Raw genomic sequence first — 12,034 nt, forward strand, 5'->3', positions numbered from 1 at the left:
CCTGCTGTTAAAGAGAAAACCACAGGCCCCAAATGGCATCATTCGTGCTAAAAACCCATGATACTGAACCTAGATTTAATACCTAATCTAATTGCAGTGTTAACCTCTGCCAGAAACAGAATCTTAATCAGCCAGTCTGGAATGTTCTGGTCAAGCACCAATGAGGTCACAGGGGGCCTCTCCATGCACCAAAGAAAGAAGAGGCAAAACCCTCAGTCTCTTCCCCCCAAGAAAAGATGTCTCTGGCCCCAATAACCCTTTCTCCTGTCCATAGCGCCCTTGTCCCACCCTTCCTATAAAAACCTGCCATTTTGTACAGCCTCTTCCTGCACCTTTCTAGCTGCTAGAACGGACGGGGCCCGTTTCATGAATCTTTTCATTAAAACCAATTAGATCTTCATATTTACTCAGTTGAATTTTGGTTATTTTAACTTTACTAAATCTATATTGAGAACCTCTGAATCTCTGCTCTTTAGACTTGAAAATTTGGAAACCTTGACTACGCTTTAGATAAATTTGAGAGATTAGCAAATTGTATTCAAATAATTTACTTAACAAAATATTTATTGAGCACCTGCTATGTGTTAGACAGTGGAGATACATCAGTGAGCCAGAAGTCCCTGCCCCCATGGAGAGAACATTCTGGTGGGAAAGGCAGAATTAAAATGTAGATCAATATATAAGATGCTTTCAGGTGGTGGCAAAAGGCTATGAAGAAAATGTTTTATGTATTTAACAAACATTCAAAACTTACTACATGCCAGGCACTAGTGTAAAATATTAATTAGTTTAGTACTTATATGGTACCTTATTTAATAAATAAAAGCAGGGTCTGGGGTGGGGAGAAGTGCCAATTCAGTTTATGTGGTCTGGGTTACTTCCTTCTGGAGGGGACAGGCCTTTGAGCTGGGAACAGAAAATGAGCCAGCCTCACTCTCCAGGCCAAGCATTTCGGGCAGAGGGCGATGCAAAGGCCCTGAGGCTGACTGGGTGTTTGAGAAACAAAATGCCACCGTGAGTGGAGCATTGTGAGCAGACATTAGAGCGGAACCAGATGATGTAAATCCAGCAGCCACTGGACAGATCCTGAAGGCTCCCGTGGGAGGCTGCCATGAGGAACTTGAATTTTATTTCCAGGGTAGTAGGAAGTCTTGTCTTGGAATCTTTAGAATCTTAAGCATGTTTACGTTTTCTTATCTATAGGATCCTGCAGCCGTGGTCATCTCAAATCATTAGACTCTTCGAGTCCTTACAATCTTGTCAGATAATTTGCTCAATTCTGCTCTCTAGGCCAGAGTTCTGTTCCTCAGAGTATGTCCTGAATGTCCCCTGAAGTCTCTTCTGGTCTTGACTCTAGCCTCTGCCATGGCAGGGGTACGCCCGGAGATCAGGCAGGAGGCTGGCCTGCACTTTGTTGTCATGAAGTAGGTGCCAGTTCTTCCTTTTTCTGGTTCTGGAGGTTCTAGGTCTAGGAGGTCCTAAAGCCAAGCTCTAATCCAAACTCCTGGGACACCTAAAGGTACCTCACATGGAGCCAAAAACTAAATCTGGATTCCCCTCCTTCCTGCAAAACCTGCTCCACCAGCTTCCCACCACAGCTGGTCCTCATCCCTTCCCCTCATCTCCACCTCACCTCTGTAAAAGGCACCATCTTTCCACTTGCCATGTCGACGTAAGAAATATTCAAACCTGTAAGAATTTTTATGAATTTTTTTGAGCCAAACTGAGTACAATTGCCAGGAAGCAAAAACTCAACAGGTTAAGAAAATGCTTCAGAGAATGGCAATTATTCACCTTATTTTATACATTACAATCAAAGGAGAAGACATAAGGGGGTTACGTGAAATCCACTGGTGATAGAATAGGGAGGCAGGAGAAAGCAAAGGGGGAAACCTTGGGTATGGTACAAAAAGTAAAATGAATAGACACTTTCTTTTACATAAGTGGGTACAGGATGGTTAACAGTCAACAGTTAACATGATAACAATAACAATGAGGGTATTTGTGGTCTCTGCTCTGGTGCTGTGGTTGTGCTTTGGGGGGCAGGGGTTAGGAATTACCCTGTTATTCCAAAGGTTTGTTTATCAGGTGGTTATCCTAGATGCAGAAAGACAACAGACAGGCTCAAGTAAGGTGAAGATTGGCCTTTGTCGGAGAAAAATATTGCCCTATGACATGACTACCCACCATGAACAGCTTTTATTTATTTTTTTTTATTTTTTTTATCTATTTCTTTTTTTTTTTTTTAATCTTTATTGTTCAGATTATTACATTTGTTCCTCTTTTTTCCCCCCATAACTCCCCTCCTTCCAGCTCCCACCCCACCCTCCGCCCTCACTCCCCACCCACTGTCCTCATCCATAGGTGCACGATTTTTGTCCAATCTCTTCTCGCATCTCCCACACCCCTTTTCCCCCCAAGAATAGTCAGTCCATTCCCTTTCTATGTCCCTGATTCTATTATAATCACCAGTTCATTCTGTACATCAGGTTATTTATTCACTTGATTCTTAGATTCATTTGTTGATAGATGCATATTTGTTGTTCATAATTTGTATCTTTACCTTTTTCTTCTTCTTCCTCTTCTTAAAGGATACCTTTCAGCATTTCGTATAATACTGGTTTAGTGGTGATGAACTCCTTTAGCTTTTCCTTATCTGTGAAGCTCTTTATCTGACCTTCAATTCTGAATGATAGCTTTGCTGGATAAAGTAATCTTGGTTGTAGGTTCTTGCTATTCATCACTTGGAATATTTCTTGCCACTCCCTTCTGGCCTGCAACGTTTCTGTTGAGAAATCAGCTGACAGTCGTATGGGTATTCCCTTGTAGGTAACTGAGTTTCTTTCTCTTGCTGCTTTTAAGATTCTCTCTTTGTCTTTTGCTCTTGGCATTTTAATTATGATGTGTCTTGGTGTGGTCCTCTTTGGATTCCTTTTGTTTGGGGTTCTCTGCGCTTCCTGGACTTGTAAGTCTATTTCTTTCACCAGGTGGGGGAAGTTTTCTGTCATTATTTCTTCAAATAGGTTTTCAATATCTTGCTCTCTCTCATCTTCTGGTACCCCTATAATTCTGATGTTGGTACGCTTGAAGCTGTCCCAGAGGCTCCTTACACTATCTTCGTACTTTTGGGTTCTTTTTTCATTTTGCTTTTCCGGTTGGGTGTTTCTCGCTTCTTCGCATTTCAAATCTTTGACTTGATTCTTGCGCTCCTCTGGTCTGCTGTTGGGAGTCTGTATAATATTCTTTATTTCAGTCAGTGTCTGCTTACTTTCTAGATGGTCCTTTATCACACCATCGAGGGTCTCATTAGATTTCCTGTATATCTCATCAAGTTTATCGACAGACTCTAGAAGCCTCTCAAGAGACCTCAAAAGTGTGGTTCTGAACTCAATATCCTCCCTTGATAGTTTTGTCCTGTTTCTTTGTCTCCGCATTTTTTTACGCTTTCTTGGTACACCCCCTAGTGGTCTTTGTGCGCAGTCTTGTTGTAGTTAAGCCTTGATTGTTATAGTTAATACTAGAGGGATTTGACCTCCAGGCCGACTGGCTGTGATAATCAGCTGTGTTTGCAGTGGAAGAACTTGTGTCCTCTAGGGAGGTGCTAATCTAGCCTTTGCCTGAGGCTCTGTGAAGGGCTTGGGTGGAGCGGGTCCCACTGATCAACAGGGCAGAGGAGGGAGCAGTTATGGCTGCTCTCAGTCCGTCCCCAGGGGCTCTGCCTCTCTGTCCCAGCAACAGCTGCAAACCTTGGAGGGACCGTAGCCAGACAGTCCTGCTTCTCCTGTTTGAGTCTGGGTCCCTAGAGACTCGCCCGGATCTGGAGCTCAGAGTCTGAGGCTCCCTCCGGATTGAAACAGACAACCACACCCTCAGCCACCAGCCCACGCCGCGCGCACTCCGCACCTTAGTATTTTACTTCAGCACTGCACCTCCTCTGATTCTCGGTTCCTCCTAGTTGTAGAACTTCCATTCAGCCAGCCTTCCTGTGGTTCTGGATGATGTCCGTTCCGTCTTCTAGTTGTATTTTTGAAGTGGTTGTTCGAGGCAGCAAACTCTGGCGTTAACCTATGCTGCCATCTTGGTTTCCCCCCATGAACAGCTTTTAGTTAAAAGAAGGAATTCTTACCATTTGCAACAGCATGGATGGAACTGGAGAGCATTATGCTAAGCAAAATAAGCCAGTCAGAGAAAGATAAATATCACATGATCTCACTCATGTATGGAATATAATGAACAACATAAACTGATGAACAAAAACAGATCCAGAGATAGAGCAGCATCAAACCTCAGAGGGAAGGTAGGGGAGGGTGGGAGTAAGGGGGGAGAGATCAACCAAAGGACTTGTATGCATGCATATAAGCCTAACCAATGGACACAGACACCAGGGGGGTGAGAGGCATGAGTGGCGTGGGGAGGGGGGCGGGAGGGGGCGATAAGGACACATATGTAATACCTTAATAAATTAAAACAAAATTTCTTTAATTTCAGACTATCTTATGTGGTTACTTCAGATCTCTGAGTTTGTAAGGCCACCACACAGGCCTCTCCTGAGTTTGTCAGGTTTAGCATGTAGCCCTTTTTCATTTCCCACATCCCCCTTTTGGTCATAAATCAATCCGGAAGTATGCATTGATGACCAACCCTTTTGTTGGATAATGTGGTCCCACAGTGCTAGGAAGGCTCATGCCTAAGAAGTCTTGGTGTCAGCGTTTGTCTTGCTGAACAATGGACTATTGGGGATGGGGCAAGACCATAACCTTGCATGAAAGTCAAGGCTGAATTTTTCTCCAAATGGAAAGGCAGATAAATGGGAGGCCGCCAGGTCTTATGGGCCTTTATTAAGAAAAACACTCTGGCCCTGGCCAGTGTGACTCAGCTGGTCGGAGCTATGCACTGAAGAGTTGCGGGGTCAAGTCCTGGTCAGGGCACATGCCCAAGTTGCAGGTTTGATCTGGTCAGAGTGCATTCAGGAGGCAGCTGATCAATGTTTCTCTCTCACATTGATGATTTTCTCTTTTTTCTTCTCCCTCCCTTCCTCTCTCTCTAAAAATCAGTAAAAACATATCCTCAGATGAGGATTTCAAAAGAGAAAAACATTGGATCATTTCTAACCTATAAGCTGTTATGATCCAGGTTTTTCTGCCTGTCTCACTTCTCTATATTTTGCATCTAGTTACCAGTGAATAAAATTCCTCCCTCACTCGTGGGAGTGGGGTTGAGGTTCTTGCAATATCTTCAGAAAAAGAATTTTCTAAGATTTGCACAGGAGAATGCGATGTGGAAAAGGCTTTATTGCGTGAAGTGACAAGTCCCTGCCCCTGAAGCCAGTCCTGAAAGAGGTGCGGCTGGGGTTCCAGCAGAGCCAAAAGCAGGACCAGCATCCAGAGCTTCCGTGCCATGTGGCAGCCAGGAATAGTTCAGCATCGGAGCTAATTAAAGTCCATCAGTTCCCTGTGGGTGTCCCACATGGCCTTGAGCACAGGCAGCGCAGCCCATTGCAACAGGAGTCCCAAGGGCCCAGGACACCAGAGAAAGTGTAAAAACCAAGAGGGTGTGGCTCCTTTGGAGGTTTAAATGTTCAGGTTTTGAGATTGTAGGGGCCACACCTGTTCTGGCCACTGACCTGCTTCCAGGTGTGATTGAAGGACAAGCACCTCCCCACGTCTCTCAGCCCTTACAGGGCACGGGTCTAAACTGCCTCTGTCCCGTCCCTTCCCCCGGCGATCAGCGGGGAACAGGCTTGGAGCGCGTTAAATGCAGCTTTTTGGCAAAGCTGTGTAAGTGGCACGCCTATATTACTTAGCCCTCCCTTTCATCCTTTCCTGTTAAATAATAACCAGGAAAGGATGAAATTACAACGGCATCGGTATGACATTTACTTACAGGGTGAGGATACACTATACACCTCTTCAGTTTTCATAATCTGACCATGAGGTGGGTTTCTTTTTACTGTGGCCCATCTACTTCCCATTGGCAACACTCGGGTGCTGTTATTAATCTGATTTCCACTAATTATGCAATTGGAAGATGTAACCTTAAGGTTTCATTGGGGCCAAAAGTTGTAAGAACATAATGCTGTATATTATAATTACCATCTAAAAAAATTCCAGAGGCCAGGAGGGCAGTAAGAGTTTCATACGCAAATTTTCATGTGCCTTAGCAGTAGTTATAGAAGACCATTAACTTTAGCCATTTTAGCTTCTATTTGAATTAGTTAGTGTCCTTGTTGGGTTAGTGGTAAGCACATTCCATAATTGGGTTCTAGTATTTATACATAAAATTCCTTTCTTAATATTCCTTTTCCACTAACTTTCTATAACTTCCCTTGCTTGTTTCTTTTTACTCATTCAGAAATAACCAAGTTATTAGGACCAACTACTACTTCCTTTTAACTTCTCTTAAAAATACACACATCCCTTTTCTTCCTTTTGCAATAGCAAAATTTCAAAAGAGAAACCATAAAAAGAGTATTATTGATAATACAAAAATTATCTTATACACCTTCAGCAATCATTAACAGTTGGGCTATATACACAAGGTTTGAAAAAGCTGAAAGAACAAGTGTAATTATTATGATTAATACTAGAGGCCCAGGGCACAAAATTCGTGCACGGGTAGGGTCCCTAGGCCTGGCCGGCAATCAGGGCCGATCAGGTTCCCCACCTCCCCGCCTACTCGCCTCCTCCTTCCCTCACTCCCTCAGCGCCCCCACCACTGCTGCTGGTCACCTGCCATGTTCCACACTGCCCCCTGGTGGTCAGAACACATCATAGTGAGTGATCGAACTCCCATTCTCCCAGTCGAACTCCTGAGAGGACACTTTGCATATTAGCCTTTTATATATATAAGACTAGTGGCCCGGTGCACAAAATTCATGCACATTAAAAGGGGATTAATTAGAGAAAATGTTTTCATATTGCTATTTGCTCTTTCTCTATAATAGAAGTGTCAAAGATGAAAGAAAATTAGTAAAATGTATATAAAAATCTTCCTCCTGTCAGAGTCTGGGGCATGCCAGGGGACCCAGAGTCAAGTCCCCGCCCACCTGCTGCACCTCAAAATTGCACGAGACCCAGACCCAGCCGGCCCCACCCTTATTGGGCAAGATCCAGACCCAGCCGGCCCCACCCCCGTCAAGCCCCACTGGGTGGGGAGCACAGCCTCAGGTCCCCCATCAAGCCCCACTGGGCAGGGGTTGTGGCCTGAGGTCCTGCAGCCCAGCACCGGGGCAGGGGCATGGCCTGAGGTCCCTGTCAAGCCCTGTCGAGTGGGGGGCACAGCCTCAGGTCCCCCGCCCCAGCCCAGCACCATGCAGCCTCAGGTCCCTGCTGATTGCTGGTTATGGCTCATTACGGCTCGTTACGGGAACCCCTCCTCCACTGTGGGCGCAGCCATCTTGTGTTACAGGAACTCTGCCTCCACTGTGAGTGCAGCCTTCTTGTGATGGCATGATGGAGTGAGGATCAATTTGCATATTAACTCTATTATATAGGATTACTCTTACTGTATATTTCCTTTCCTTTTTGTTAAATTTTCATTTGTATTTCATGTCCCTTTTGTTTTTAAAGTGTTTTTTTTTAGATTAAAGAGTACATTAGACATGTACTGTATATAAGAAAGGTTAAAACAGAATCATTTGGTAATCTGTAATGGATTAATTCAATTTAAATTATTATATATATATATATATCCTCCAGAGGATATTTTTCCCATTAATTTTTTTTTTTTTTTTTAGAGAGAGAGAGTGGAAAAGAGGGAGGGAATGAGAAAGAGAAAGAAAGAGAAACATAGATGTGAGAGAGAGACATCGATTGGTTGCCTCCTGCACATGCCCCAACCGGGGCTGGGGACTGAACCTACAACCCAGGTGTGTGCCCATGACCAGAAATCAAACTTTCAACCCTTTGGTTAGAGGGCCAATGCTCTAGCCACTGAGCTACATCAGTCAGGGCAATTTACATTATTTTTTTTAAAAACATTTTTATTGATTTAAGCAAGGAAGGAAGAGGGAGGTAGAAACATCAATGATGAGAATCGTTGATTGGCTGCCTCCTGCATACCCCCTACTGGGGATCAAGCCTGAAACCAGGCATGTGCCCTGACTAGGAATCAAACCATGACCTCCTAGCTCATAGATCAATATTCAACCACTGAGCCACACCCATGAGACTACATTATTTCTAATGGGGAAAAATGATTCCATTTTCAAACAGAATGAATTAAGGTCAAGAACTGAGGTTCTACTGTAATTTCCAATCAAGATAAGCTTTCCATTCATTCAGTTTAAGTTTAGTGCCAACATTTTCTAATTTTGCATGCAAAACTTAAATTAGGCACCCAAAGAAAACTGCATTTTGTCTATCTTAAATTAATATATTTTTAAATGTTTTTATTTTTTTTAGAGAGAGAGGAAGGGGGAGGGATAGATAGAAACATCAATGAGAGAGAAACATAGATCGGCTGCCTCCTGCACACCCCCTACTGAGGATAGAGGCTGCAACCCTGGCATGTGCCCTGACCGGGAATCAAACTGGTGACCTCTTGGTTCATGAGTTGATACTCAACCACTGAGTCACACTGGCCGGTGCAAGGTTGATATCATTTTTAGTTAAATCTTCCCATTACTGTAAAGTACGTGCAAGTAAAGGTTTCCTACTTATTGTGTATCTCCAGGAGTACTAATAGGGGCTGGGGAGTTGGAGTTTCAGGCCTTGAAGTCAGGATTTCCCATGTTAATTTTAATTTTATTTTGGGATCTGTAGAGTCTGAACAAATTTCTAGGGATAGTGTGTAGTGGGTCAAAGTGTGCTGCTAATGGGTTGAGCTCCACTGGGCTCTCACTTCCTGAGTAGCATCAACCAACCCTCACGTGTTTCAGGTTTTCTCCCTGTTAGTCTAATACAGACATGAGGACTCAGAGTACTAGGTGACCAACCTTTATATGCACATCCCTGGATGAGTCAATTGTTAAATACAGTTTAATTGAAATTCCCTATGGGGCTTCTGCACATCATAGGGGCTCCCTCACACCTCCACAAAGATTCCTACTCACCTAAGAATACCCAAGATTTGTCCCTTATCTTCAGAGCCGAACAATTTCAGGCTCTCATTTATTCAGCAAAAGGTTTTTTGCCTCCAAGGCCAAAACTTCCTGCCCCAGCCCCTACCCCCCATTAATACTCCTAGAGATATACAATAAGTACTTTCAGAAATGGGAAGATTTGACTAAAAATTTTATCGACTGAAAATGGCCAAAGTGCAGTTTTCTTTGAGTGCTTAAATTAATTTTTGCATGAAAATTCTGGCTCTAAAATTAAACTGGATGAATGGGAAGCAAATATTGATTTGGAAATTAGAGGCTTCTAGGAGGAGCACAGATAAATTCTTTTTTTAAGTTAATAAGATATTTTAGAGACTATCTCTGAACTAAAAAAGGCTTCTGAAGCTAATAAATTCCAACACCCCATTCCTTCCCCTTTTATAGCTCTTCCACTATATTTGCTCTCTGAGCTTTCTTGTCTGGAGTTGCCCTGCCCCTACCTTCTTCCTTCCCCTTCTATCCCTGTATCTCCTCCATTCCCATTCCCTATTGGCCCAGGGGAAATAAGGATGGAAAGTAAGACAAGGATATCTCCATGTGTCTTTGGGACCTGTCGCTGTGGCAGTCTCCCTTCCTAGCCATGGAAGAGCATTTTCTTGTGTATTGGCAAAGCTGTCACCACTTAATTGGTATCAGATTCTGACTTGCACAAGTAACGCTCTTCACTTTTAAAATCCTGGAGGGTGCTGGGTTATTGAGCAGAGATCTGTTTTTCAAACGTTTCTGCGAAGTTGAACTAATTGTTGCAGTGGGTGACAGAAAATATAAGGGATGAAGAAATCCAGTGACGTGGTGAAGTGTCCTGTAGCTTCCTGCAGTGCACAGTGCAAATGCGATTTCAAGTCAACTGCTCCCGGATTGAGTGGAAAATGATGTGATGGAACAAAATAATGTTCTGGAAACCAGAGAGGAAGTATTTTCAGTATAGGCCTGAATGTTTTTTTAAGTAGCGGATAAGTGAGGGCTTGTTATAATTCAATAAAATGCTTGGGTCATCTGGGAAAGAAAAAAAGACAAGGACCCAGCAATTCCAGCAGCTCTCTTCAGGGAAAAGCCTGTCTCTGGCAGAGGGCAACCAGCTGTTGTGTATGTTCCTTGGACTAGAGCAGGAGTAAGAAATTTCACTAAAAGTTTCCCTGACCCCAGTGGGTTTGCAAAGGAATCTGATTTAACTGTTAGAACATATGACCCCAGCTATTCTGACCTGTTCCATTTAATACACCTCCTGGTTTCTGAGAGCAATGAAACAGAAGAGCTGAGTAAGGTTTGCTGGCATACGCCTGTAGAGGATCTTTTAAAATTAAATTTATTGGAGTGACATTGGTCAACATAAACATACAGGTTTCAGGTGTGGGTCTCTCTGTTACAAGATCTGTATTTGCACCATGTGCCCAGCACCCAAAGTCAAATCTCCTCCTGTCACCATATATTAGGACCCCCTTCTCCTCTCACTGCCTTCCCTCTGGCAACCACCACACTGCTGTTTGTGTTCATGAGTTTCAGTTTTATATCCCACATATGAGTGAAAGCATATGGTTCTTAGCTTTTTCTGACTGACTTACTTCACTTAGCATAATGTTCTCAAGGGCCATCCATGTTGCGAAATTCCTCGAGGATGAGAAGCTGCTAATATCAGATGGACACAGCTACCCTCAGATATCACCAAAGCCTGTATATCAATTGGGAAATAATGATTTTAAAGGAACTTCCACAAGAGGAAAAAAATATTGAAATTGAACGTTTGTTGCAGGACATTCCAATGCAACTTTGGGCCCGGCAACTTGATATTGGTAAGATCAAGTCAGCCACTCCTGTTAGAATAACTATTGAGCCCGGCGAGTGTGGCTCAATGTTTGAGCATCAATCCATGCACCAAGGAGTCACTGGTTCAATTCCCAGTCAAGGCACATGCCCTGGTTGTGGGCTTGATCCCAAGGAGGGGCATGCAGAGGCAGCCAATCAGTGTTTCTATCTCTCTCCCGTTCTCTCTTTCTAAAAACTCAATAAAAACATATTTTTAAAAAACACGCCTATTGATAATATTTGCCTCTACCTAATTTTCATCAATATCTTTTAAGACCTGATGAGACTTATAATTTTATGTACAAGACCCTGAAATTCTCCTATCCTTCCAGTAAATAAAGCAAATGGGAAAGGTGGAGATTTGTATAGGATCTCAGAGCTATAAATAAGAAGGTTATTCCCAGACATCCTATAGTTCCAAATCCACATAGTCCCTTATTATCAGCCATTCCTCTGGACTGCCAATGTTTTTTAGTAATAGATTTAAGTAATGCCTTTTTTCAGCATTCCAGTAGAAAAAGACAGTCAGTATCTCTTGCCTTCACCTGGGAAGATCATAAGTTTACTTGGACAATAATGCCCCAGGGATATACAGGAAGTCCCACCTATTTCTTCCAGATATTAAAAGCTGATTTAAATGATGTTAAATTTCCTAGATATTCCACTCTAATCCAATATGTAGATGATTTACTTGTATGCTCTAGATCATTTCTAGACTCCCAAAAGGACACAATATAGCTATTACAACAGCTTGCTATAAGAGGAGATAAGTTCTCAAAGGATAAGCTTCAAATTTGCTTATCTCAACTAAAATACCTTGGCCATAGGCCATATCACATCTAAAGATGGGCTACTGATTAACTTTGAAAGACTCAGAGGAATCCTATCTTTCCCTCTCCCCTAAAAGAAAAAGAAAGCACCTTAGAGGATTCTGGGGTTTAACCTGATATTGTTAAAATTAGGTTCCAAATTTTCATTAATAGCCCAGTCTCAATATGCCTTATTAAAGTCAGATAAACCTATGCTCAATTAATATTTGACAAAGGAGGCAAGAGCATACAGTGGCATAAAGATGGTCTCTTCAATAAATGGTGTTGGGAAAATTGGACAGATATATGCAGAAAAGTGAAA

At 42.8% G+C, this 12,034-nt stretch overlaps 1 non-coding gene across 1 annotated transcript; it reads left to right on the forward strand.

The window, feature by feature from the left end:
- The first annotated feature begins 9,631 nt into the window (after positions 1-9,631).
- On the forward strand, positions 9,632-9,761 carry LOC111823224. Its single transcript, XR_002826223.1, has one exon. It is a non-coding gene; the product is annotated as a small nucleolar RNA SNORA24 (small nucleolar RNA).
- Positions 9,762-12,034: the final 2,273 nt, after the last annotated feature.

This window comes from Myotis lucifugus, unplaced genomic scaffold (genome assembly GCF_000147115.1).
Source record: "Myotis lucifugus unplaced genomic scaffold, Myoluc2.0 scaffold_421, whole genome shotgun sequence".
In the NCBI taxonomy this organism is placed as follows: Eukaryota; Metazoa; Chordata; class Mammalia; order Chiroptera; family Vespertilionidae; genus Myotis; species Myotis lucifugus.